This window comes from Schistosoma haematobium, chromosome 4, assembly GCF_000699445.3.
Source record: "Schistosoma haematobium chromosome 4, whole genome shotgun sequence".
Lineage (NCBI taxonomy): Eukaryota > Metazoa > Platyhelminthes > Trematoda > Strigeidida > Schistosomatidae > Schistosoma > Schistosoma haematobium.
This window is the reverse complement of record NC_067199.1, coordinates 12,367,986-12,392,365: the sequence shown is the minus strand read 5'-3', so window position 1 is coordinate 12,392,365 and position 24,380 is coordinate 12,367,986. Positions and strand designations below refer to the sequence as shown.

The window sequence follows — 24,380 nt, the reverse complement described above, 5'->3', positions numbered from 1 at the left end:
GTTTGAACGAGTTTGAGATCCTTGTTGAAGATATTTCGAGAGGTAGCGTCGACAAACACTGCGTATCATACATTTAGGTTCACTGGAAAATTAGTATTATTGAAGTTAGTGGTTGCATGTCATAAGATAGATAACGGCTCGTAACATGCAGAGTATTACTGAAGCTTTTAATGTTTATATTACTGTGATTACTAAGCATTACGACAAACATAGATAGTCATTCAAGTTTTCTCATACAAAAGTTAATTTTCTTGTTCACTTTCCCCCATAATCTTTACCAACTATTGGATGAAAGCAATACTTATTTTAAGCTATCTTTATTCTGATTACTGCGATAATTAGTCTCATTTGACTGATATATTTTAACACTATTTTTACTGCTTCACACTACTTTACTGTACTACTAAAAAATGATTTTAAAATGCAGCACAACAATCAATTTTCATAACTGAATAGTCGTGATAGAAGTGTATCGATAAAGATCAAAACAGTATTCGATAGGCATTTTATCATAATTTTGAATTTATCAACAGAGAATATAATATTGCACTGGTTATTATGTTTAAGTGTAGCAGCAGTCTCAGCATCAGTAGGCCTCAGCATACACAAAGGGAAAAGCAAGGTCCTCAAATAAAACACGGAGAACACCAATCTAATCACACTTGATGGCGAAACTCTGTAAGATGTGGAATCCTTCACGTACCTGGGAAGCATCGTCAATGAGCAAGGAGGATCAGATGTAGACATAAAGGCGAGGATTGGCAAAGCAGGGACCGCATTCCTACAATTGAAGAACATATGGAACTCAAAACAATTGTCAACCAATATCAAAGTCAGAATCTTCAATACGAATGTCAAGACAGTTCTACTGTACGGAGCTGAAACATGGAGAACTACAACAACCACCACCAAGAAGCTACAGATATTTATAAATAGCTGTCTACGCAGGATACTCAACATCAATTGGACGGATACCATCATTAACAGCCTACTGCGAGAGAGAACAAACCAGCTTCCAGTTGAAGAGGAAACTAGGAAACGATGATGAAAATGGATAGGACATACATTGCGCAAATAATCAAACTGCGTCACGAGGCAAGACCTAACTTAGAATCCTGAAGGGAAGCAGAAAGGAGGAAAGCCAAAGAACACATTACATCGGGAAATAGAAGCGAATATGGAAAGGATGAATAACAACTGGAAAGAGCTGGAAAGAATTGCCCAGGACAAGGTTGGATGGAGAACGCTGGTGAGCGGCCTATGCCCCTCAACGAGGAGTAACAGGTGTAAGTAAGTATTATTTTTAGTTTAAACTGATTTATCATATGGTATGATACTGATTTACAGACATCACCAGACTGCATCACGATGCAAACGCTAAATTGCAATCCTGAAGAGAGAAGAACAAGAGGAAGACCAAAAAACACACTGTGCCGGGAATTGGACACAGAAATCAAAATAATGAATAGCAACTGGAAACAACTGGAAATGATTGCTCAGTACGTAGTTTGATGGAGAATGGTTGTGGGCGGCCTATTCTCCTCTGTGAGGAGTAACGGTGTAAATAAGTAATGATACCGTCTCAATACATTGTGGGTGAGTTATTGACTCGGATTAAATTTTGATTGACTTCTCAAATTATGATCACATATTAGAATATCAGGATATCTAGCTAGAAATTAATATGCAGTAATTATTTTATGAAACTCACTTGGCACATCCAGCTGACGAGCCCCAAATAGGACGAAACGGGCGTCCTGGACTCCACTGCTAGCCACTATCCATCATTATTTTATGATACGTTTAGATAGTTAAAAAAGTAATATATTTTCACATAGTAGGTTATTACTAAACTGATATGAAATACTATCCAGTTCAGTTTACGTGAATCTAAATGTTAATCGAACTGGAAATGAATCATGTCAAAATTAGTGTATTCATGAACCATTTTAATTCATTTTGAAAGTCAAATAAATCCTTATATATTTGTCATTGTATTCTTGCTTTCGTTGTCGGATTCAAGCTTCTAATACAAAGTACCATGACAATTAAGCAATCTGTTGATATAATAATATCGTTGAAGATTTCTAAACTATAACAGATCAACTGTTTCTATTGTTGTCACCGGTGTCTCATATTGATTAATCATTGGAAGTAAGGATTTTTAATAATTTAAATTTACAGTTTACTAACTGTATAAGCATTTTGTGTGATTGTTGGCTTAATTTTTTATTGTATGAAAGAACTCTAAAAATGTCAACTTAATTTATTAAGACTATCCCTTATTACTTAACTTGGGTCGTTTTTATTCTAAGTGGTTTGATGTATAACTTGTGGATACAACTGCATTACCGCTGATTTTTTAAAATTAATTATGAATTCAGTCAATGTAACTTGATGTCAGAAGGGATTTGTGGAGATTTTAGAAATTTCACAAATTGAAATCATAAGTCAGTTGAAGCTAGACCACCATGGAAAACCTGGAAGCACTGGACGGCCGTTTCGTCCTAGCATGGGACTCCTCAGCAGCGCCCACCCACGATCCCGCACCCCGCGGGATTCGAACCCAGGGCCTACTGGTTCCGCGCGCGAGCACTTAACCATTAGACCACTGAGCCGACATCCAGCGGTGTTAATGTCTAATTTCAACTGACTCATGATTTAAATCTGTGAAATTTCTAAAATCTCCACAAACCCCTTCTGATAATAATCATCTGCTCACTAGTGACTGACTTCAAGAGATACTCCTGGAGTTCTAGCGGGAAGCCGTTACCAATGGAGTTCAACCAGGTCTGTTGTGAGATATCAGCTCACTGAAGACAATGGTATACGGTGGCGCAACTTCGTGGATTGGTTGAAGTTAGACACTAACGCCGTTGGTTGACGGCTCAGTGGTCTAGTTGGTTAGGCGCCTGGTGCGAGACCGATAGGTTCTGAGCTCGAGTCTCGCGGGGTGCGGGGTCGTGGATGCGCCCTGCTGGGAGTCTCATAGTAGGACGAAACGGCCGTCCAGTGCTTCTAGGTTTTTGATGGTGGTCTAACTTCGACAGACTTATGATTGTAACTTGATGTAATTAGAATCATTATAATAGTTGAATTCATTTGTCGATCTAAGCTAGGCCACCACTGAAAACCTGGAATCATTGGACGGCTATTTCATTTTGGTTTTGTACTCTTCAGCAGTGCGCATCCACGATCCCGTGCGCGGGACTCGAACCCAGAATTTTCGGTCTGATTGAAACAATGGATTTTACAATTCATCAACCAATGTACACGATAATCAATTTTGAAAGTTAAAGGTATCTCATATCAATAATATATATTAATGCAGAAGACTGAAACATTTTAAATGTTCAAATTCATTAAAACATTTAATACATTACTAATATGAATAAAGTTGGGATGAAAACATTTTCAGAATACGATGAATTTTACTATAAATTATAAGTCAATTACCAACAAAATGTTAATAAATTGGAAATAACTCAACCAAATTAGTTTATAGCTGAAAACTGAAGGCAGCAAATTACACTAAACTCATTGTGTTCTGCAAATATTGTCGTTCTTGTTTTTGTTTTTAAATTTATGAATTTAATGTAGTGGATGAAACTGTTAGTTTGATCAGTAATTAAGAAAACATTGAGGTGTGAAAGAATTATTACACAACTTCTTTCGGTCACATTTCATCGATAGTAGTCATGCCTTAGATAAAAATAAACCATTTAACGTCATTTATGATATACTTACTCCGTTTTCCACATACAGCAGAAGTCATAGGTTTTGAGTCAATAATAAGAAATTTATAGCACATCTCGTTTCTTTGCCGGATGTGTCGTAATAAATAGTTTTAGTTATTATTACCTTTCATACTCTTAGTCTGTTTATTTTACTTCCCATCTTCCTCACAAATATGCTTTACTGTCTAAATATCTGAACACGTATTGTATACTTTTACTGATTCTTAATGAATATTATTTTAGCGTCTATTTTTCCAAATTGTTTACCTACTTTCTATCATAAACACTGATTCAAGCCTTTATTATTCTTATCACAAGTAGTACACCTGCCAACAAACTATGAATTTGTACTTTTAATTTATACTGTTCATTTATGTAATGTATTCCACTGTTGTCAGCATATTCACAACTGAGGAACATCTGGAACTTAAAGCAACTGTCAATCAACACCAAGGTCAGGATTTTCAATACAATTGTCATGACAGTTCTACTGTATGTGTCGGAAACCTGGAGAATTACGAAAGCCATCACCCAGAAAATACAGGTGTTTATTAACAGTTGTCTACGCAAAATAACTTCTGATCCGTTGCCCGGACACTAATAGCAACAACCTATTGTGGGAGAGAACAAACCAGATCCCAGCGGAGGAAGAAATCAAGAAGACTGGCTGGAAGGGGATAGGACACACATTGAGGGAAGCACCCAACTGCGTCACATTACAAGCCCTCACGTGGAATCCTGAAGGTCAAAGGAAAAGAGGAAGACCAAAGAACACTTTACGCCGGGAAATGGAAATAGGTATGAGAAAAATGAACAAGAATTGGATGGAACTAGAAGGAAAGGCCCAGGACAGAGTGGGTTGGAGAATGTTGGTCGGCGGTCTATGCTCCATTGGGAGTCACAGGCGTAAGTAAGTAGGTAAGTATTCCACTGTTGTCACTGTCTCATAAACTGCCTTGAATGGTTTAATATTTTTATATATGCCTATAAGTATTATTATATATTAAAGGCTGATAACGACTGAATTGACAACAATATTGTTCACTTATGTATTGTTTTAACTCACTAATATGGGAACTTCTGGTATATAAATCATATCAGTTTAAATTATACTATGCTTGTCTCATCAAAGCGGCTGAGAAATATGCTAATCACATGATTACAAATTGTTACTCATTAGTTATTTAATTTCACTGAAAAAAATCTGTTTGATTAGAAAGTATGAAATGGTAATTTCATAAGTACACTATCTGACTATTTGCAGAAGATATTTCGGTGAGACTGTAATTTATGGACGACCTTTGAGCAACGCTGAAGTGACATTGAGAGTGGTCACCTAGTGATTAGAATTAAATGAGGCTTATAAAGCAGTTAAAATTCTCAGTTACAGTTGATGATCAGGGTTAAGAATTAGATTTAGGGTTTTCATCACGAAGTGACACCAGCTATAATGCCAAAACTTAATTAGCCAAATGTATGGACAAATTTCGCTCCAAAATTCGTGACCCATTATCGTATATCTGATTGGTTCGTCCATAGATTCTATTCTTGCCGGTATTTCAACAATGAAAGGGATGCACATCTACTTTATAATGATATCGTGTTTTCTGAGATGAATAATTAAATTATGAAGGTTTACTTATTGGTCTGAAAAAAATCATCTGCGGTCGGATTCATTTTATTCATCTATGAATCAACCTTCTGTTTTTTTGTTCTAGCACCTACATATCATTAACATTTTTGAAAAATTCCTTCAAAAATAATTGTCTTATTTACTTAGAAATTTGTCTATATCATGTACATTAATGAACTTTACTAATGATTAATTCAACAGTATCATTCAATTTGTATTCATGAATTAGAATGAATTTTACCGGAAAAGATATTATTTCATGTTTATTTTCAGAAGGTGTTTTGTGGAGATTTTAGTCATTTCAATAGTTGAAATCATGAGTCAATTGAAGCTAGATCACCATCAAAAACCTAGAAGTACCGGACGGCCGTCTCGTCCTTGTATGGGACTTCTCAGCAGTGCGCATCCACCATCCCGCCTCTCGAGATTCGAACCCAGGACCTATTAGTCTTACAGGTGAATACAGCCTCTAGACCATTGATCCGACATCTGACAGTGTTTATGTCTAACTTCAATCAATCCACGAAATTGCGCAACAGCTCACCATTGTTTTCAGTAAGTTACTATCTGAAAAACAGACCTTGTTGAACTCTACTGGTCACGGCTTTTCACTAGGACTCTAAGAAATGCCTCTTGAAGTCAGTCACTAGTGAGCAGATGATTTATTTATTTATTTAAGATTTATCCTAAAAACAATTTGCTTATAATTAATGATCATTATTATTACATTATAAATCATAAATGGTTACATTTTAACCATATTTACAGACATATCTATCTATCTATGAAGGCAGATTCAATTGTTAGAATTGTGATCATTTTAATTGGTCAATTTGAGTAGTGAATTGCTTATGCATGTTGGTCGATAATTGACCACTAATATATGTATTCATACACAGACTCATACATATATATATATAGGCATAGAGAGCAAGACATTTATTTCTTCTACTCTCTTACCCATTTGCCTATTCACTTCCATATATATGGAATATGAAAAATCATAATACACGTGAACATAGATGTTTATATAGATATAGAAATGTGTGAATAAAAACAAATAGAAAAACAATTTTTGTTGTTGTTATGGTTGTTGTTGCTAATTTACAAATCAATTTTAATTGGATTATGAGAAATGAACTTGTAAGATAATAAGAATAATCATACTGACCAATTTCTTTTTTTATTTTTTGGGAAAAAAATCTCTCTTTCATTCTTTCTTCCTTTAGATTTTTATTGTTCTCATCTATTTTTCAATGATTATGAAATGATGTATCATGATTATATAACTGTGTATATGTAGATTACATAATCATCATAAATAACAACAACAACAACAGAAAAACAAAAAAAACAATCAAGGTTTCCAATTTTTAATATTGAAAAAAATCAGAACAAAAAAAAGAAGAACAAAATTGATAACATGAAATTTATTCAAATACATTATTAGTTACCAAGTAATTCGATTGGATATGCCAAAAAGTCAATAAACAAATAATAAAGGAGTTACATAATAATTTTTTCGCGGGGGGGTGATACTAATAAAAGTGTTTCAATATAACAATCATAAAACATTACAATATCTAGTGATTATACAAAAAAATATTGATCATATTTATATTCATGATATGACATGATATTGTTGAATAGATTTCATTGAACATTCAAAGTATCTATGATTAATTAAATAATCATGAAGTCAGAAACAAAGAAACAAACAAACAAGTGAACAAACAAACAATCACAATGTTTTAAATGTTAAAAATTTCACGGAAAAACTATTCAGATTTCATTTTCTAGCATTTTGGATAATTAATAAGTAAATACTTTTAAAAAAAGGTAAGTCATTAATGAATAGTTGTTCTCCTTTTTTTTCTTTTGAAAAAAACAACAACACTAATAATGATAACACCAGAAAGTGAGCTTTTTAATTGTATGATATTGAATATTGAATTTAATGTTGTCATGACAACTAGTACCTGGAAAATTAAGGTGTAATAATGTTAGACTGATAAAATTAAATGATTGTTTTGTTTCGATTCATTAGATCTAGTTGTTTTAATAAGAGAAATTCATTTTCAATAAAATATCCTCTTTATATAATAAATGAAAATGATTAATATATATTTTTTTCTTTTTTAAGACAAGTCAAATGATATTGTGAATTGAATCTAATGTAGAAAGGAAACATAGAACTGATTATTAAAATTTAGAACAAGAGTTTTGTCTTATTTAAGACTCTTCAGTATGTAAACATGAAATAAAATTCATCAGCTATTTACTATTCATTTTTAAATGTAAAAACAACTTTAAAACATACATCATAGTAGACAATGTTGATAAACTTTAAAATGTACATTATAGTCATTTATTGCTAATTAGAGTAGAAGTTAAACAAATGTCAATTGTAGGTATCATTACCAAGGTTTGATTTGATAATTTCGAATAAATTAGGAATTGGGTAGATTTTTATAAATAAATAAAATAATATATTCGTAGTATCCCAATGAGTTAGAAAAAACTAGACTTTCTGACGTTTCGTGACTTATCGTAAGCCACTTCTTTAGAGAATAAATAACCAAATTCTCTGAAGAAGTAGCTTACACTGAGTCACGAAACGTCAGTATATTTAATTTTTCTACTCATTGGGACATTACAAAAAATATTATTTATTTAGAATGTCAATCGTTTTCAACTTTTCTATTAATCGATACTTTATTTCAGTACATGGTGAAAGTATTATTTTACCGTTTTGTTCTTAGAAATAATTATTACTTTAAATTAATCAACCGAATCAAAATGGCTGAGAGAAATTCATCTGGTTTCAGAGTAGACTTATATTACTGAATACTTTATATTGTCTAATGTAATTTTCAGTAGTATTCAGTATAAAAGATGGTTAGAAAAAACCTAAGGCCAAGATCGGTCAAACTAAAATATAACATGAAGTTTATGAAGTCATTCTCAAGTGATTTATGGTACGTTGACAGGTGAAACCCTAATGATTTGAGGTCTTATCATAATTCTAATTACTGGTTAAATACTTTATGTAATATGATTTAGAGTCAGCCATTGTAGTAAAGATATAAGTAGTAATAATCTATCTATTAAACTTTAGCCTTTAATTTTCTTTCTTAGTTCATATTTACTGACTTTATTTCCTTTTACTGGACTATGTTCACAATGTTTATTTCTCTTGTATTATTGATGATATTCATATTTCTCCGTGTTGTACTGGTGAGTATTATGATAGTTTAGACTGATACACATTTATATCACATTCTAAATGTTTCGTAACCAACTAATTGTAAGTTTAAATTGGTTGATTGGGTATCTTGTCAATAAATCTTAAATTTCTTTATCTCTTAGAGTGTTATTACCGCAGATTTTCCTTGCTAATAATAAGTAAACGAAAATGATTTCTGTTTCTATAAGCATTGTTACCAAATACTACCTTTGAACATTATCAAGTACTTCTTGGTACTCAATTCTTTTACTCTTCAACTCGTACACACAGACGGATGGATTATAGTAAGATACAAGAGATAGTAGGAAAAGACATCAGAGGAGTATTTATTTCATCATCCATACTATAGATTCTAATTAATACCTCAATGCATTCAATTATATATTTTGTATTGGTCAGTGGTGAAATCTAAGTTAATGTGATTTGGACGAACGTCCAATTATAATTAATATTTCTCACAGATTGAACTCAGGTAAGATACTATTAGGAACTAGGAAACAATTGACAACCATTTCTTTCTGCTATGAGACACTTCAGCAGTGAGCAAACATTACCTCATAAGGTAAGTAATACTCAATACATAACCAATTTCAAATCAGATTATCCACTACAAAAGTTATTTCCAAAAAAAAGTTTTTCATAACTCCACTAATAAATCATTAAATGGATCTGTTCTGACAATCAATTCCTAATACTCATTTCCGTGATCTACTCAATTTACTAAATGTCCTATCAACAATCCATTTCATTATCATAAAATTTGTTGTTTTTTTTCCCACAAGTAATAATTTTTCTTTCGTTCTCCCAATTGAATAAAAAGAAGAATGAATAAATGAATAGATGAGAGTAATCTTTCTTTGACGATCAATATAACAAAAATCAATATTTTTATGAGATAAGAATGAATATAGCATAAGCAATAAGCGTGTGTGTGTGCGAGAGAGAGAGAGAGAGAAAGCGAGAACGAGAGAGTGAGACTTCGACAGAGTAAAAGAATAAAAAAATGATGAATGATCGAAAAAGGAACAATATTTCTTATAGTTTTAAAAAAGGAGAACAGAATAATAATAATAATAATAATAATAGTCATGGTAATAAGGTTAATAGTTTTGTCATTAAGTCATCTAGAAAAATGAATATCAAATGTAATAGATTTTGCTTACATTAAATTATTTTAAATTTTCAGAAGAGGTTTTGTGGAGATTTTAGTCATTTCAATAGTTAAAGTCATGAGTCAATTGAAGTTAGACCACCATCGAAAACCTGGAAGTACTGGATGGCCGTTTCGTCCTTGTATGGGACTTCTCAGCAGTGCGCATCTACGATCCTGCCTCTAGAGATTCGAACCCGGGACCTATCAGTTTCTCGCGCGAGTGCTTATCTATCAGACCACTGAGCCTGTCGACATCCAACTGTGTCAATGTCTAACTTCAACCAATCCACGAAATTGCGCCGCCCTCCACCATCGTCTCCAGTGAGCTGATATCTCACAAAAGACCTGGTTGAAGTTAAACGTTCACACTGTTGGATTTCGGCTCAGTGGTCGAATGGTTAAGCGCTCGTGCGCGAGACTGATAGGTCCTGGGTTCAAATCTCGCAGGGGGGCGAGATCGTAGATGCGCACTGCTGAGAAGTCCCACAATAGGACGAGACGGCTGTTCAGTGCTTCTAGGTTTTTGATGGTGGTCTAGCTTCGATTGAATCAACTATTGAAATTACTAAAATCTCCACAAAACCCCTTCTGATTATTTGCATATATTAACTAAGTTAGAAGGATTTTGAAGATGATTTTCAGAAATGAAAGAAACTTATTATATTGTCTAGAAAAAATCAAATCAACACTGACTTATTTTTATTTTTAATTCAATATGGTTTAAAATAGTAGGAATTCTTTTGAAATAAAAAAATAATTGACAAACATTACAAATGAAACTCAATGTACCGTTAATTAAAATATAGAACAATGCAGACAAGATACTATTTATTGTAGTATTAGTTACTATGTTAAGCCCACACAATGTATTCTAGCTTTTGGACAGACCAGTTTATTCATTTTTCTTGAGTCACATTTTGATCTTGTTAATTATTCACTTATCAATTTTGACTGTTCTTATATGAGTATATATGTGTACATTTCTTATACTACTCATAACATGTCTGTAACCTATTTTTATCTGGCTCTAAATATTGATTAACGCTCGATTAAATGGAGTTAACTTACATGCCTTCTCCATCGCGTGCCATTTCTCTTTGATCTCATTTCTTCGTTTTGTTCGTCGGATTGTTTGTCCAGATCAATGATTGTGCAAAATATATGTATTTGAAATTCTTTTCTCATATTTGAGTCATCTAATTCCGTTGTTCACTAATGACAATTAAGACGATATAAGACGACATGTGTACTTCAATAACATTCATACGATCAAATTGGATTCAGATCCCGAGTCACTAGATCCTTACGGTGTTTATTGTTAATGCTATACCATCGTAGTTATAATATTTTACTGTGTAGTTTGTACTGAATTAGAATACTGCTTATCTGATAAAAAGGTTACTAAAAACCAAGAGTAAACTGTCAATGTGCATTCTTCAGTTTATTCGCCCCTATAAAACATGTTTTATTGATTGCAGAAAATTTGTACTTTCTAAACACATACCTGAGAATTAAACGAATTGGTTATTTGAAAATGAATGAGAACCAGTCAGTAGTCACACTGTTAAAATTCTGGTCTACTTTGGTCATCTACCTTCATCAAGACCTTTAATCAAATTATTTACAAAATTAAACAGACTTTTTCTGAAGAAAAGTGAATAGGTAATATGTGTATTAATGAGTCTTCAGTAATTCATTGCTTTAAACCTCTTCTTTATGTTCAGTTCCTTAATTTACCATCGTTCTAAATTATTTTCTAATCTTGTGAATTGTTTTGATATGTGTTTTTCTCTCTTTTATCTTGTTTGTATTCTTATGATTTCAACCACTGGTTGATCTTAGCTAGACCACCATTGAAAGTTTGGAAGTACTAGATGAACGTTTTGTCGTAGTATGGAACTCGTTCATTGTGCACATCTATGACCCGGCACACTAGAATCGAACTCATGAATTACAGTTTAGCACGCAAATGCTTGATCATAAAACATTTGAGCCGAAATTCCAATGTATAAATATCCAACTTTAATCGGTTTATGATATTTCCATTATTTATGTCGATCTTACACATCTCTCTTCCATATATGTTTCCTTTATCTCGTTCATAAAATGTTTCCATGATTGCGTAATTTATACTTAAGAGTTGTAAATATTTTTAAACAATTTTCGATAAGCTTGTTACAGACTTAATAACTTGTTGTTTTATTATGATCTACTTTCTGTGAAATAATGAGAAATGCGTTTGAACAACGTTCGTAATTGACATTTTCGAAAAGACAATTATTTAGATAAAGCGAACTTGCATCTCAGAGTTGATGTTCACACAGGGACTCGAACCCAGTACCATTCGCTTCAAACGCCATCGCAAGTACATCCAGCTGACGAGTCCCAAATGGGACGAAACGCGCGTTTTGGATTCCACTGCTAGCCACTATCCATCATTGCTTAAAAAAATATATTCTTCCAAATATTCAGAAGTTAAGTAGCTGTAAAACGAGGATTTCGAAAACTTTGCGCTGAGAATTCTCTTCTGTACTCAAACGTATACTAGTGAATAAAATGAGTATTCCGCATATTATTTTAACTATTTAAGCACTCTAACTATTCATCTCAACTGAAGTGGGCTAAAAACAATCGTTCTGAGCAGAAAAAAATACTAGCTTACATGGTTGATAAAAGGTCATTAATACGAAAGTTTGATTAGTCGTGGTTTTGTAATGACTAGTGTTATATCTCTACTTAGCATTTACGCCTGTAGAAAAAACAACTCACAGTTGTCACAGACGTTGAATCTCTGTTACTACAGTTACTAAAGTGATAGGTTCTGTTCACTGTACTTCATCATTAAAATACGATACAGGGAATTACAATTTTCAGTGATCTAACTTTAGAAGTCTATCCTACGCTGCTTAAATAGAATTCATTTCATGGTAAGACCTAAAACGTCAAATGCTAATTACCCTTCATACATTGAAATTTAGATTAAAATGTTTTCAAACCAACAGGAATCATTTATTGATAATATAAAGTAAGAAATAATTGTTTAACGAAGAACTTGTTTTCGGCCAATTCGTTCTGAAAGTTGAGCAATCAACGAAGTACCCCTTTTTCCTAACGATAATGTTCAATAATAATAACAATTATTTACTGAACATAATAACTCAAGTGAAAAACAAAAAGAAGCATGAAAGTTGTTATTGTTAATGAGAAACTGAAAATTTAGTTATTGAGGCCTTGAATATTCATTAAGAATATCATAGAATGTTAGATAATGATTCCAGATTTCCGAATGGCTTGTGTAGTGCAATTACAAGAAACTGCTTTTTCTTCTCACAAAAGAAATGTATTCACTTAAGATTACATGATAATATCCAATTATTCAATAATTTCACGAATATAATAACAATCATACATTATTAATACGTAACTGTAACCATTAATTTCAATTCGATATATATTTTCATAGTTGAATTCATGAGTTAATCTAATCTAGACCACTATTTAAAACATAGAAACACTGGATCTTAGAACGGGATTGTGGATTCTCACTGATGGGAACGAAACGGCAGTCCAGTGCCTTCACTTCTTTCAAATGTGATCTAGCTTAGATCAACTCATGAATTCAACTTTGAAAATGTTACAATCACAACAAATCAAAATTCAATAACAATAAGGTTTTATTTGGTTAAACTCTTTTTAAAACAATTAGTACCTTTGATAAATTTTGATAATAATAATTAACATAATCCATGAATAGAATGGACTGAATTATTCCTAAAACACTTAGCTAATTCATTACTTTATGAATAGTTATGTTTGTTTTCTAATTAATGATATAATTTACATTCTTGTACAATCATCCATAACATTATTTTTACTAAGTTAGTTCCATTAGTCAATAGTAATATCATAAACAAAACTGAAGTTGATTTCTTTTTCTTAATATATGAATAAATACTGTCGTTTAAATCATTCAATAGCCGCATGTTTGATTGTACATTTCAATACTCTTGTTAAGCAATAATTTTCTATTTGTATCGTACATTCACTAGAAAGGAATGCTTAGGACAGAGTGGGTTGGAGAGTGCTGGTTGGCGGCCTATGTTCCATTGGGAGTAACAGTAAGTAATCGTAGATGCACTGGTGACTAGCATTGTTGAACAATGAATATATATATATATATATATATATATATATTGATAAGAAAGGTATGTATCATTTAAAAAGCACTTAATGTAACAAATTAGTTAAGTGGAAGCCTTTGGAAATATTGTTTAATTTATTCCAAAAATTGAAAATTGAATAACATTCAATGATCAATAAGTGTTATTTACCATAAATGTTATTTTGAAATGGAAATTCAACTAGTTTTATTTTATATGTGACTATATGTATGATAATAGATTATGTAAATAAATTGAAGGTTTTTCATATAAATTATTCTTTCATGTGATTAGTAGTGAAACTGATGGAGTTCAGCCATATCAGAAGTAGCATATATATATATATAGTGGACAGAACAACACTATGGAAGCTTCTTCGACACTACGGCGTGCCTCAGAAGATAGTCAATATCATACGGAATTCCTATGGTCGGTTAAACTGTAAAATTGTGCATGGAGGACAGTTGACAAACTCATCCGAAGTAAAGACCGGTGTCAGGCAAGGTTGCTTACTCTCACCCTTTCTCTTTCTCCTGGTGATCGAATGGATCATGAAAACGTCAACATCTGAAGGGAAGCATGGGATACAGTGGACAGCTAGGTTACAGCTTGACCATCTAAACTTTGCAGATGATCTGGTTCTTCTATCGCACACGCAACAACAAATTCAGTAGAAGACGACCAATGTAGCAGAAGCCTCAGCAGCAGTAGGTTCCAACATACACAAAGGGAAAAGCAAGGTTCTCCGATACAACAAAGCATGCACCAATCCAGTCACAATTGACGGAGAAGATTTGGAAGGTGTAAAAACCTTTACATATCTGGGCAGCATCATTGATGAACATGGTGGATCTGATGCATATGTGAAGGCGCGGATCGGAAAAGCAAGAGTAGTATATTCACAATTGAAGAATATCTGGAACCCAAAACAATTGGCAACCAACACCAAGGTCAGGATTTTCAGTACAAATGTATTGGGCAGAAACCTATAGAACTACGAAAGCCATCATCCAGAAGATACAAGTGTTTATTAACAGTTGTCTACGCAAAATACTTCTGATCCGTTGCCCGGACACTATTAGCAACAACGTACTGTGGGAGAGAACAAACCAGATCCCAGCGGAGGAAGAAATCGGGAAGAAGCGCTGAGAATAGATAGGACACACAATGAGGAAGGCATCTAACTGCGTTACAAGACAAGTCCGCACTCAGAATCCTGAAGGCCAAAGGAAAAGAGGAAGACCAAAGAACACTTTACGCCGGGAAATGGAGACAGACATGAGAAGAATGAACAACAATTGGATAGAACTGGAAAGGATGGCCCAGGACAGAGTGGGCAGGAGAATGCTGGTCGGCGGCCTATGTTCCATTGGGAGTAACAGGCGTAAGTAAGTAATATATATATATCGCTAAACGGAATAAATTTCTATATTCAAACCATTTGGATATTAATTCACTCGTTATTACAAGAAATCTCAATCTTATGAGGCTTAAACCTGGAAACGTCTTGAAACGATGTCAAAATCTACTGAGATTTGTGTATGTTTGACAAATCATGTTTAAGAAAATAACATAAATACAATGAATATTGATATTTACCGAAAAACACTTATTAAGTGAACGTGTTGTGAATATCTGTTGATGTGTTTTAGATATTTAGCAATGATAATGGACTCCTTCTAAGACATATTTGAAGAATTAAAATACTTTGTTTCATTGTACCGACTAACGTAAAATGCCAGTTGACATCTACGACAAATATTCAATTTAATAGTTGAGTTCATGAGTCAATTGGAGCTAGACCATCAACGAAAATCTAGAAGCTTCAACTGACTCATAATCTCAACTATTGAAATTACTGTCATATCTACAAAAACCCCTATCTGATTATAAATATTCAATTGTCTGTCAACCAGTAAAATAGTTTTAAAGTGTTGTAATCTTGATATACTATTAATTCATGAAACATTGGACATTCTTATGTATTATTGACATTTTAATAACTATTTGTAGCGAAAAGCTCGCTTGGCTTATGCCAACTTACGTCACCTATGGCGAAAGCGAGATATCCGTCTATCAATAAAAGGACGAGTATACTGCGCAGCAGTCCGTTCTGTTTTAATTTACGGTAGCGAAACATGGCCATTAAAAGTAGAAGACACTCGTAATCTACTAGTATTCGACCACAGATGCCTTAGAAATATTGTTGGAGTCTTCTGGGATCACTGCGTAAGTGATAGTGAGGTTAGACGCAGGGTATTAGTTATGATAGTAAATCAGTTGATGAGGTTGTAAATCTTCATCGACTAAGATGGTTGGGCCACGTGTTACGTATGCCTGAACACCGATTACCACGACGTGCAATGCTAACCGGTGCTGGAGATGGTTGGTAGAAAGTTAGGGGCGGCCAAACCAAAACGTGACATCAGTGTTTGAAGTCACTAACTTCTAGTCTTAGGCATGTTGGTAGATGCAGACTACTTGGTTGGGGTCCGTGTGACTATCGTAACCAATGGTTGGAGACTCTTGGTGACATGGCTCAAAATCGATCACAATGGCGTCGGTGTATACACTATTTGTCTTCCCTTAAACTAAGAGATTGAAATCGCTTCATATCTTTCTTTCTATGAACTAATTCTTTCTTCCTGTACTATATCCTTATATGCAATCTTTGTTTTATATATTACCACCTCTGAATTAACTACTTTTATGAATCCGGTGTCCATCTTGTTGTGTTAATGAGGTATGGCAACTTGGACCGATGCATATATGTGCCTGGTCCTACGTTGTAGAATGATATCAGATATTTGAACATTCAAAAATTCCTATTTTCCCTTATCTATTCACCTCTACGGACATGTTTTTTTTCTTCCCATTAAATGTGATTGAATGCTGGAGATTTAAATACTCATGAATTTCATGAATCCATAGTATTTTCCACGTTTATATACAAACATTATTAAAGCTTTGATTGAACATATGACATAATTTAAAAGAAGAAAAACATTGCTACCTAATAGATATTAAACTTATTTAAACAACTGTTTAGTCACGAAATCAAACATACTGCATAAATGCTTATCAGTAGTATTTATCTTTTGTTTTCATTATTTTTATCATTTCTAACATTAAAATATCAAATAAGAAAGGAATAAATAAGTACATATGAGTAGTAAATTCATTCTATTGACAAATATATCCATTTGTAAATTACAAATTTTCATAATAAACTTAGATAATCCCTTAAACAAGATAGTACCTATACATTAATCTAGTTAAGTGATTAAATGTGTATATTTTTAGTGTAGAATTGTTGAGAAGTTCTGTTGAATTGTTCATCTTTACATTGATCATAGATTTATTTTATTTTAAAACATAGATATTGGTACAAGGAGGCACCAAATACATATGCGCCACACAGATCTCATCTGATATGTGTGAGGGCTGTGATACTGCACGGGTGCCCGAGCCTTTGACCTAAAGGTCTGATCCATAGGGCAGTGGAGCATCGTAAGGAGATGCAGTCCCATGGTGCCTGGTGACCAACGATTGATTGATACGCCATTTGTTCCTTTAGGATACTGGAGCCCATGTGCACCACTGGTTTGGAATCCGGTTAAAGCGCCAGAAATTCGCTTTTCGTCCTCTCAATTTCGTAAACAACAGTAGTGGCACGAGAAGGTAGTGAGTATGACTTCCCTGGCAGAGGTTGTATACGCATGGCCATGTGAGAGCATTTCGAGAGGGAGGGCGGGCCCACCCCACTGTCGGCCATACCAGGGCATTTGGGGGCACATTGATCATAGACAAAGACTGAAACCTAAAGAAGGCCTTAACAGTTGTTTCATCTTTGTGAGGGACTTTTCAACGGTGAAGATATACGAGCTTACAAAGGGTAAAACACAAAAACTTAAAGCCATCTATCTAAAGTTTAGATAATTGAGACATTATCTTGTGATATGAGTGTCTAACTTTATTCATTTCGTCATATTGTGCAATGGTTATTCCTACGTAAATCATCTCGAGCGTTGTTAATTCCCTTTTAAAATCATACTTTGTCGTCAAGTATTCATAGTCAGAACATTTATTTAGAATAGAAGAGGTTAATCTCCCATAAACATGTCTTCTATCTTAAATTGCTATACAACCATAAATATACACTTAGGTATTCAAGTGTATGATATTTTTATGTTGCCTTTTCTTGAGTCCTAAAAAATTATCCTGAAATTTCTGTCTTCTATCTAAACACTTGGGTTTAGTTATTCTTGTTGAAGTTATCTATGTTCTAGGCGTCCTGTCTTTGTAGTCGTCTTAGATTCTACTATACTTATTTTGAATTCAACACAATACAAGTCATAAGATTGTCATACTGTACTCTTTAACTCATACTAACAAATGATGTCACGAATATATATCTACGCATCACGTAAATCATAAAGGATATCATTTAGTAGGTTATATCGAAATAGTCAACAAGAGTATATACGTTTACGGAATGACAAAGAAAAAAATTAATGCCGCCAGTTTATCGAATAAAACTTTAGTGAAGTGGTTTATTCTTACTTGATAAATGTATAAATTGAGATAGCGTTTATCAAATAATATAATGTCCCATGCAACTTGTACACAAACGGATTATTAAAAGCTTAATTTGAACTGTCTCCAAAGTGTAATCTAATCAACAGGATTCAGTAAGCATTACAATTTAAATGAACATAATATTAGTTATAACTCAACAATTAATTAGTATGAATATTTCGAACCCTCATAAGGTTGGTTGATCTGCGAACACACCAACGGTAACATCTTATACTGTACAGCTGGCTTATGCGCGTTTTAACTGTACCGGGAAATCACTTCCATAATGCATAAACATGCGCGTTACTAACAAGTGTTAAATAGGTTCATGGTGTCCAATAAATAGTTATAACTACCTTATATCTAAACATACTACGTGCGATTGCAAATCACTGAAACTACTAGGTATATTGATTAAGACTTCAATCTGCAGTAAGATTTTAAAAAAACGCCACATCAAATATTACTTAACAGTTAAGCAGTGTAAAGATCTCAGTCATACAGGAGATTAGGAATATAACGTAGTCATCATTCACTACCACTTTCGATTAAAGTGACGAAACATTTTATAGTATCTGTAGGACTCTAGATTTTCGAATTTGCTTTTAATCAGAGAAGGGTTTTGTGGATATTATAATAATTTAACTGTTGAGTTCATGAGTCAACCTCTAGATCACTGATCCGGTATCCAACGGTGTTAATGTCTAACTTCAACCAATCAACGAAATTTGAACCTAGGCCACCATGGAGAAAATGGGAGCACTGGACGGCCGTTTCGTCCTACTATGGGACTACTCAGCAGTACTCAATCGTTTAATGTTTCCAGGTTTTCCATGGTGGTCTAGCTTTGATTGACCCATGATCTCAACTATTGAAATTACTATAATATTCACAAAAACCCCTGCTAATATTAATTTATGTGTTTAGTTTTTCAATTTATTGATTTAAAGTTTAGACATTCATGAATGAGATCAAAGGTTATGAGTTAAAATTCTTGGTCACAAGGTAGTGGATGTGAACTGTTGACGAGTGAAAAGATGAAAAGATCATTCACAGTTTCTAAGTTTACATTAGTTATCTAACTTTGATTGATTGGTGATTTTAATGAATTTCAACAACAGTCGGATCATTGATATGAATAGAATTATTGGCTTTCAGAAAACAATTTGGCCTTTGCATGCATTTGCCGATTATCCTAGTTGAGTAGACTCAAACTGTGGTTTTTAGTGAGTAATATGCTAAAATAATAATAAGTGGCATTCTGAAATTCGAGGAGGAGCTGTTTTACGATAACTGTGTTAGTTTTCATTAGTGTTGAATACTTCATGATTTAGTAAGCCAATTAATGTCAAACTTCAAACATTGAAGGAGTGACACAACTTTATTACATGTTTTTGATAAAAGTATAGAATAAATTACTATGCTATTTTCTGCTTCCCATCATCTGGTGACTGAAAAAACAGATTTTCATTATGAGCAAAGATGGATAGTAGCTAGCAGTGGAGTCCAGGATGCGCGTTTCGTCCTATTTGGGACTCGTCAGCTGGATGCAACTACATCCCAGCATTGACGTTCACTCTGGGACTCGAACCCAGTACCGTTCACCTCAAACACTATCGCGTTTTTCATTTAGCTACTGAGTCCTGATAGCCACTTGCTTGTGCAATGAGGTGAAAGTTAAATTAATTTTTCGTTATTTTACTTGTATCTTCCTACTGTTATTTAGGACTGTAACTGATCAGTCTCATGTTGGCATATGTATATCCTGTGTTGATTGCCTCGATGTAGCCTTACGCCACAAGCTTTTTAAGCAAAGTACAACAACACCAATCGGATTAAGATTTTCTTTATGTTTTTATGTCAAGCATATCTGTAATTTGACTAACGTTCTTAATGAAATAACATTCATTTGATTCATTTAATGATAATCATCTTAAGAACTAATGTTTTCTCGTTGAGGATTAGATAGTGATCTTTTTCCAACTTAAGACTCCTTACCACTTAGCGTCTATAAATCTACCTACTATTCAGCTCGGTATTTTCAGATCATGAGTGTCAACAATCACCTTAGCTTCTTCAACTACCCTCTCCCATATTATATTATCCATATAGAACTTTAAGAGATTCTTCCGAAAACTGCTCAAAACGCAAAAACGCGATAATTACTAGAAAAGTACTACTTTGGTTAGTTCTTCATGAATGTTAAATGACTGTATCAATTAAATTCCCCTCAAAGAAATAATCTAATCCTTTCCGTTTTCATTATATACACAATTTGTGTTTTTTTTAAAAGTGAAAATCTATTTTTAGCTAAAAATCCATCATCCATTAAGGAATTTTTTTATTATTCCATGAGTATTTTTATCCATAGATTTATTTGTCAATTATGTCTTATTCTAATATTTTTATTCTATTTTAAGTGAATGAAACAGAATTATTTCATGGACTATGGTTCTAAGAGAATCATTTAAAAGGGTTGATTTTATGATGCTTACATTGTGTTTAACATATTTTATTTACTTACGCCTGTTGCCTCTCGTGGAGGAGCATAGGCCGCCCACCAGCACTCTCCATACAACTCTGTCTTGGGTAATCCTTTCCAGTTCTTTCCAGTTGCTATTCATTTTTTTTTTCATGTCTGCTTTCCATTCTCGGCCCTAACCTAATACATATCAATCAAATAATTATAAGTATAGATCATTAGTTCAGTGTTATGATGGTTAAGCGCATACTATAAGATCTACAGCTCCACAGTTTTCTCTGTCTCGGTTGTAGATATGAACCACTGAAACCTTGATTACTATTTGATTTTGATTGTTTGACCAGATGAAAATCAATCTGTGACTTGGATTATATTCTCGTGGTTATCTGAATTGATTAAATACAACTGATGTGTTTGTTCTTATTTTACTGTTTAAATACTCATTTGACAGTGTGTTTCAATGGGATGACATCGAATAACCAATATGACTGAAATAAAATAAGGTATACTTGGACAAATAGTTTAAACATGTCATCTTGGTTCATACTGATAGTTTAGAGACATACAAGTAATATGAATAAAATGTAGTCAACTATACGATTCAAATTATTTATTAAATAAAATACAAATTTAAAACAAACTAGTGATTGTTAAGCTGAGGTAGGTAGTAGCTAGCAGGGAAATCCAGGACACGTATTAAGTCCTGTTTGGAAATTTCCAGATAGATGTCTTGGATCCAAATGTCAGCTACCATCCAAGTCTGCTTAAAAATGTTTGTGACTTAGTGGAAATATTGAGGCAATCCTTAAAGAATCCACGTACTCGTATGCGGTCAAAGCATCAATGGGAAGATTTAAACAACCAATAAGTATAAATTAAAATGATGTTTGGTTTCATAACACTTACACAGAGAGAAAAATAATTTTCAAAACTCAATATTGCTCTTCATTCAAACGTCTTTGTTTAAGAATGTATAAAAGTAGTATTATTCAGTTTCTGTTCCTCACTAATTGATCCAGCCTCCACTATTAAGATTGATTATGAATGCTCTTAGAGGTATAAGGACGGTTATCACTTCCCAGTTGCCCACACCATGTAAGAGTTCTTCTGGAGTTACCTGAAAAGGAAACTAGGATAGAGGTGGTCTTAATGACCTGAGAGTGTGACGGCAGTGCCAAAGGGACAATTGTATGGGACCGGTCACCCACGATCATTTTGTGAGTAGTTTTTGTGTCAGCTTCGTAATTGTTGTGAAACAGAAATCCATGGGATAAGGTTAGGTGTAAATTTGTAGTGCCGATCTTTTGTAACCCCACCCTTCCTTGCGGGAAGGCAGCATCGCTGTTAGGCTGGTTATCTGAAGGAAAGATTTGAATTGACACTTGTATCTCTGTGCTAATGTGTTATGGCAACTCGAAATGATGTACGTACGTACGAAGTTCTGACTGACTGATTGCTGAAGGGAGCACCTTACTGCAGTTACACGTTTGTACAGTCAGCAGTACGACTTCGTCCCCGGATCTTAGGTTTGCTGTTTCTAGTCTTACTGCTCTTCAGTCAACTTGTCTGGCTTGGCAGAACCTTGAGAAATGATTGTTCCAGCCAGTATAGGTCGGCTGGTTCATCAAGATAGCAGTAACGGTCGGGACCACTATTAATACATATGATTCAATTTTTCATTAGAAGTAATAACTCACCAACATGAATCATTCAAATGATAGGGATTCTTAACAAAATTTTAACAAAAGTTATTAAAGAGGAAGAATCTAATTGTAAAATCTTGGCGAATGAATTTGTAGTAAATCCAACGTTTCGCTTAGCGATCTGGTCCAAGCTTTTTCAAGGAAACACTTCCTTGAAATGTTGGATTTACTACAAATTCATTTGCCAAGATTTTACAAATACATTCTTTCTCCTTAATGTATTACATCAACTTGGCGCCCAAATCATGTGAAACTATCCATCTAAATTTAGACAAAAGTTCTTATATATGTAACAACATTTCAGTTTAACAATATTATGAATCGTATGACTAAGTAAGAAGAAACAAATAATTCATATCATTTTTTGTTGTACGACAATTTTCCCAATTTACAGTTTAGGTAAATCTATACTTTAATTTACACAACTAAATTAATTTGACTTTAATTCTAGTTAATAATGGCATTATTGAATAATGTTTTAAACACATATTCATTATTAGGTATTATCTCGATTATATAATGACTTACTTACGCCTGTTGCTCCTTGTGGAGAAGCATAGGCCGTTCAACAACACTCTCCATCCAACCTTATTCTGGGCAGTTGTTTCCAGTTCTTTCCACTTACTATTCATTCTTTTCATGTCTGCTTCCAATTTCTGACGTAATATGTTCTACGGCATTCCTCTCCTCCATTTCCATTCAGGATTCCAAGTTACTACTTGTCTTGTGATATAGTTTGCAATTATATAATTAGGTTGTTTTATTGCCCGGATTTATTTACAATTATTTAATTGATTAGTTTACCTAATGTTCAGTTAGGAGTGAAATCTATATCCATATTATACATGTATTATTATTATTATTATGAAGCATATGAGTTATCCATTGTTTATTGGAATGAATGAATGAACTTAATTTTTTGAATATTACCATGAATATGTTCAACTCATAGTATTCTTTGTCTTTTTTTAATATTTTCTAATGGTAGTTTATATTAAAAGTCAATCATGCATACATTCCAATACAACCTTTCACATTTTCATGCATCATTTAATCATGAATGATCCGTTATAGTGTATTAGTTAAAGAATAAGTTTAAAGTATTGAAAAGAATAGAGAGCTCAAATGCTGAAGTTCAATTTATTGTTAAACACAAAATCATATAAAATGGTTTAATAAAATATGAATATTACATCTTCATTCAGTTGTGTTTTCTTTTTATAGACTTCAATTCTGTTATTATTGAAATATTTCACTGTATCTCTTTCATGTTCAATTCTTTTCAATCTTCTCAATATTCTACTGTTAGTCAAGTTCACTTCTGATTGATGTTACATACTACTCATCTTTGTCAATATAAGTAGCATACATCATAGTATTATTTTATATGAAGTAATCATATGCATAAAGGTTTATTTTGTTAACTTTAATTTTTTTCATCAAGACATTTAAAGTCTCAATTGAACTATTTATTTCAATGAATAGTCATGTAATGAATTACTTAATTGCTGAGTAGTCCCATACTAGGACGAACCAGCCGTCTAGTGCTTCCAGGTTTTCCTTGGTGGTCATAGCTTCAATTAACTCATGATGTTAACTATTGAAATTACTAAAATATCTACAAAGACCCCTTCTGAAATTAATAAAGTGGTTAAAGACATTTGTTTTGTTTTAGAAAATAAAACGA

General features: G+C 33.2%; 1 protein-coding gene across 1 annotated transcript in view; it reads left to right on the top strand.

Moving 5' to 3' along the window:
• The first annotated feature begins 6,340 nt into the window (after window positions 1-6,340).
• The window catches only part of DOC2B (Double C2-like domain-containing protein beta), an 86,635-nt gene continuing 68,595 nt past the window's right edge, over window positions 6,341-24,380 (top strand). The window contains exon 1 of the mRNA XM_051215685.1: window positions 6,341-7,209. The gene's annotated coding sequence lies outside the window, so the exon portion shown is untranslated. The remainder of the gene's footprint in view (window positions 7,210-24,380) is intronic.